This window comes from Oryza brachyantha, chromosome 10 (genome assembly GCF_000231095.2).
Source record: "Oryza brachyantha chromosome 10, ObraRS2, whole genome shotgun sequence".
In the NCBI taxonomy this organism is placed as follows: Eukaryota; Viridiplantae; Streptophyta; class Magnoliopsida; order Poales; family Poaceae; genus Oryza; species Oryza brachyantha.
The window spans coordinates 3,083,350-3,089,103 of NC_023172.2; the positions used below are offsets into that span (position 1 = coordinate 3,083,350).

The 5,754-nt window shown below is 41.6% G+C and overlaps 1 long non-coding RNA gene across 3 annotated transcripts; it reads right to left on the bottom strand.

Annotated features, from left to right (window-relative positions):
* Positions 1–4,417: 4,417 nt before the first annotated feature.
* Positions 4,418–5,540, bottom strand: LOC102702135. Of its 3 annotated transcripts, XR_001551247.1 has the most exons (4): positions 5,347–5,540; positions 5,163–5,239; positions 4,984–5,085; positions 4,418–4,911 (listed from the first exon to the last, which is right to left on the bottom strand). It is a non-coding gene; the product is annotated as an uncharacterized LOC102702135 (long non-coding RNA). The 3 variants fall into 3 exon arrangements; XR_001551245.1 differs by lacking the exon at positions 5,163–5,239 and having other exon boundaries at positions 5,295–5,540; XR_001551246.1 differs by lacking the exon at positions 5,347–5,540 and having other exon boundaries at positions 5,163–5,283.
* Between the last annotated feature and the right edge of the window lie 214 nt (positions 5,541–5,754).

Consider the following 5,754-nt stretch of genomic DNA (forward strand, 5'->3'; position numbering starts at 1 on the left):
TAATTCAATAATAATATTATGAACTCACCAAACCTTAATTACTTATGTTCATGTTTTTAGTCTATTAGAGAGTCATAAACTATACACTTTCTCTAAAAATATTACTAAACCCTAAAGAATTTAGACAAATCCCAAGAACAGGCTAGAACAAGCCACCAACTTGTAATACAATATTAAATTATCTATACCTGAGTTATAAATATGACAGAGGCCACGTTCGACAGTAAATATCGGTGCGAAAAACGTAGTAATAGATTAGTAATATGATACGAGGGAGTATTTTCTAACAAACTCTCAAAAATCAAAAAAATATAATCAAGAATCAACTTACGGTATAATCATACTATCATGGATGGATGAATCTATAGTAAAGATCGGCCCCTTTGTCTTTGTTCAAAAATCATTTCAAATTTTGCTTTAAAATTTTCTAGTGTTGGAGATGTAATCACCTTAAAAAAACTACTTATAGTGAATTTTCTAAACTCATCACAAGCAACACGCAAAAAGAAAAACAATTAAAATATGCATGCCCTGGAATTTGAGAAGTAGGTAGAAACCCTCGTGTTATTTAATTGCAATAGAAAATTTGCAGAAATTTTTAAATACAAAGATATTCGACACATGTATCTTCAAATTTAAATTTACTTAAAAAATTCAAATAAAATAGATGCATTAGAAAAAAATGATTAAAACAACGAAGAAATATTAAAAAACCTATTACAAACTATTCACTCATACTCACAACAAACCTAGCATCTAGCCTCCCACTTCTCTTAATGTTGTAAAGGAAACACTAGTCCTCTTTATTTATAGAGTAGAAAGCCTATACAAATGGTCTAAAATGCCCTAGTGCGTAATCCCAACTCACACAAATTTTCAGGCTCGGATGTGACCTCTATGGCCTCATAATGAGCCACATCACTTGGCCACATGTATGATCGCAACGACCAGTTCCATCCAAAGAAAATCCCTCATACTTTGCCTCCACCTCCGTCCGGTCAGTGCGACGACGCCACGTGTACCCTAGAGCTTAGGTGTCCCTACGCGCGCACTGCATTTGGGTGGGTCGGCGGCCTGCTGTTGCCCGCTCTCTCCTCACACCTAGGCCACCCAACCCACCGAGTAGCAGCTCATGGGCCGCGCCAGCTCGCCATCCTCCTCTTGGGCGAAAAGTCTATTTCACGCGCGCTCGCGCGGAGCGAGCGTGCGCAAACACTCTCAATTCTAGACCACTCCGGCCCACTCCACGCTAATCCGGTCCATGAAGCCACTCAGCCCACTCCAAAAGCAAACACGACCCATCAATGTGTAAAGTATTTTTTTTAGTTTATACATATAAAGTTTACATGTATAAATTTATATGTATAGTGATTTTTATATATTTATCTTTATATCTATTACCTTTTATGTTTATGCAATTTTTATATGTATATATGTATGTGTGTATATATAAAGTTTGCATGTACAAAGTTTATGTGTATAAAGTTTACATGTATAAAATTTAAGTGCATAAAGTTTAATGCGTATAAATACATGTATATATATATATATATATATATATATATATATATATATATATATATATATATATATATATATATATATATATAAAGAGGAGAGAGACCTAGCCGATCCGATTGCTGGCGCGGCGCGCCCGTGAACGATTGTGCGCTACACCCCCCCTCTTGGGTGCACCCGTTCATGGGCCGGACAGCTTGCTAGTCTGCTGTGCTGCTCCACCTGCCTGCGCGTAGGCCGGCCGACCAAGCCACTCGCCTGTCCTGTGAGAGAGAGAGAGCACTAGCTTGCATAGGCCACCGGCCCCTCCGCATCGGCTGCGCTGCCTGCCACCTAGGGATGGCAATTCCACCCGTGGGTTCGGGTCCACCCCTATGGGTACAGGGTCAGGCATGAATTTTGACCCACGGGTAACCGGGTCCGGGGCCTCGCATATGGGTGGGTAAGGGGCTGGGTATTGAGTCTTACCCGCGGGTCACCCGCCGTGACCAGGGGGTATATTAGACTATAATCCCTTAAATTATAGCCACAAAATATGCAAAAGCCCAATCCTAAACCGGCGAGAAGCAAGGTACATAAACTGGTGAAAGTGCATCTTAGCCCCTAATTTTGTTTTGGTGATTAATGACAATCAAATGATGATGACTAATGAGTTGTGTGAGAATTTGAAAGTATAGATAGTCCTCATGAGAAAAGTTGTGGTTGCGACGCCCACGATAAAAAGATAAGAAAATCGGTATATCCGTGTTGGCGTGTGTATTTATTTTATGTTTGAGTCAACAAGAAATGCCATACTATAAAGAGGGGTGCGCAAATGAATTCTAGGAATGAATCTGGTGATCAGAAATATTTTTGATGTGCATCTTTTGCTATCTTTTTGAAGTTGTGCTGGAATTTACGGAAGTTCCGATGGTACCTACAGAACTTCCAAAGAGGTCAGAATAGGTTCTGTAAGAACCACGCAAGTTCTGAAGATGAGTTTCGTAAGTTCTGAAGAACTCAGTATCGGCTCTGTAAGATTCACGGAAGTGCCGGAGTGGATCTTCGGAAGTTCCGAAGAAATCAACTTTGGTTCTGTGAGATTTACGTAAGTTCTGAGGGGTGTGACCGAAACTTCCGATGACTTGTTTTTTCATATTTGACTTTGAATTTTCTAAGTGTTGGGGGCTGGTATTTTGAACTGACTGGAAGTTTCGAAGGGGACCTTCAGAAGTTTCAAAGAGAGCATCTTTTGCCCTCAACGGGCAGAAAATGAGGGGGGGGGGTATAAATACCCCCTCCCACCCCCAAGCTAGGGTTGCTGCTTCACTTATTCATCTTTATGTCCTTGGCTTGCATTTCTTGAGATTCACTTTCAGCCTTGCTTTCTCACTTCCTTCTCTAAGTGATTTGGATTTTGTTTGTGTGAGAGTTAGTTGGGTTGAGTGTTGGTGTTGACTTCGTGAGAAATTTCTTGAGCACTAGATTCATCACCAAGAACTCATTGCAAGCTTGTTACTCTTGGTATTTGAGAACACCTAGATGGCTAGGCGTTGTTCCTTGAGCCGCCAAAGTTCTTGTGGTGCGCCGGGAAAAGTTTGTAAATGTTGTGTCTCACCTCCGAAAGGGAAGAGACACCTTGAGTGAGGGGGAGTGCACGAGTGTAACCTCGAGGAAAGGGTTGTAGAACCCGACTCAAGTTTGAGTTACTCAACAGAGAGTACAATCTACTCAAGGATTGGAACTTCGGTAAAAAATCTCCGTCTACACATGTGGTGAAATCTCTCTAACTTGTGATTTGAGCTTTGCTTTTGGTTATCATGCGTACTCTAGTTGCTGATTGTGCAAAGCTTGGACGTGCTTTGCTTACTTAAGTTTTGGTTGGCTAGATCTACTCATTTCTTATTCTAGATCTGGTGCTGTCGGAAGTTCCGAATATCAACGGAACTTTCAATGGCCGGAAATTCCGAAGCCCTGACTAGAACTTTCGAAAGTTTCAGCTTCCGCTTTTAAGGTTTAGTTTTTTAATCGCCTATTCACCTCCTCTAGGCCTTGATATACTCTTTAAGATTATTGTGTATTCCAAATGATGGATTGATGGATCATGCATGAAATATTTAATTTTTGTTGAAGCTGAATTCATCATTGTCTTTATTTGTTGTATTGATTGAAGTGAGATATTACTTAGTGCGGGTTGCCGGGACCCGGTCAGGTTGCCGATCGGTTGGGTTGCCGGGACCCGGTCAGGTCGGGTACTGGGATTGGATTATACCTGTTTATCCAATCGGGTCCGGGTTCGGGTATACAATTCAGGTGACGGGTTCGGGTCCGTTCCTGTCCAACCCGCCTCGAACCCGCCCCATTGCCATCCCTACTACCATCTGCTATTTTGCTCGGTCTCGTCCTGCTCGTGCATTTTCATAATTCTATTAAATCATTAAATATTTTTAGTTTAACAGTCTATAAAATTGCAGTCCATTTTATTTTGGACCATAAGCCATATTTTTTATAGAGAAAATTATGTTCATTACCACCCCTAACCACGTCACTCCACCAGCCAATAGCTAGGCGGCCTACGGAGCAGCTTCTCCACCCAGGTAGCCATGCAATCAATTTTCTCGGTCACTTGCCTCCAAGACAACCAAGTTCAACTAGCACAGTACGTACTCATGCATGCAGAGTCTACGCGTGCACGTAATTTACGTAAACATGCATGCAGGCTAGCTACAGTAATCTAGTTACTATAGTAGCCACAGATGCGTAGCACGTCACGTACTGCTATTTTTTTTCTTCTCTGGTTCGAGAATTTGTTCTTTTTCGATTGCTTCCACACCAACTTGTCAAGTTCAAACACTACTACAGAATTTGACATTTGTGCCGAGTTATAAACCTCACACCTGATACAAAATCCCAGCACAAATGGCAGCATCAAACATCACGTACAGGACGGTTTATTACCCGGCAATGATGAAGCACGTATCTGCTGGTTATTAAGCTAGAACAGGCACAAATATCCAACACAAATATCCTTTTTTGACCGGGATTTCAATAAAACTGGCACAAATAAGAGTATATAATCGGCACAAATAATTGTGACATCAGTAGCATTTCCTTGAGTTCAGAAAATTGTTGTTCATTCCTTGTGAATCGTTCTTCAGCATATGCTTTATATGACTTGTACTCAGACGATATCTCTTCCATCCTTGCCCTGACTTCTGCATTTTCTTCTCCCATTTTCCTAACTGCATCTGTTGCCATGGCTACAGAAACAGTCTTTGCTCCTGCTGTAAGCCCTATCCCAGCAATTTGTTTTCTTTTCTTCATGCTTGGGAAGATTTCATCATACAAGTCTCCATCATGAATTGATTTTAATGCAAGATCTGGATTTTCAGTTAGCTTATTGCGGATTTCACCCTACAATTTTTTGATTTGTGTTAGGGAAATAGAAAATATTGATTAAAATTGTTACAATGCTCAAATACTTACAATCTTTTCTTCGTACTTCTCATCAACTGCTTGCCCATCTACCTTGGTATGTGTGACAACATAAACTTCAGCCCTACTTGCAGGACGACCAAGTACCGCACCCTGGTTAACACAGAATATGCCTTAAGTATATCGTAAATTTTTTAAGTGCGTAAAAAGATAAAATAGTTATCAAGTACCAATTGATCAGTAACAACGGCAATGCTCCTTGATCCACATGTACGTAGTATAAGTTAATTCATGAACATTAACTGGCCTAGAAAACATGAACACGGTAGAGTCATTAGTGCAGAAGCGTTTGTCTCCTGAACCTGAATTGATGTTGTCCATCGGAGAGGATGAATGAGCAGTGGAAACCCTAACTCGGCGTGGTCGATCACGGTTGGGGTAGCGGCGGCCTTCAGGTCGCCAGCGGCACTGTCCTGCCGCTGGTACACTTACCGTCGCCGGCGCTGGGGAAGATGGAAGGCGGCAGCCTTCAGATCGATCCAGCACTCGTGAGGATCGGTGATGTGGGGAGGCTGAGTCACGTGAAAAGAATGAGTGTCGTAGTCATGTTGCCAGCTCCTCCCCTTTTATATTGCGCTGGTCGATCTGGGGCTGCAACCAGAAATCGGTTGCGCCTCCGATCGTGGCGCGTAAATATCGGATCTACAGTTATGCTAGTCAAAACAGAACGTTTAGTGCTAAATTCGTAATAGCACTTTCTTCATTGACTTGATTTTCTCATTTTTGTTTATTCTTTTTGGCTCTTTCCTGTGCCATAAGTTC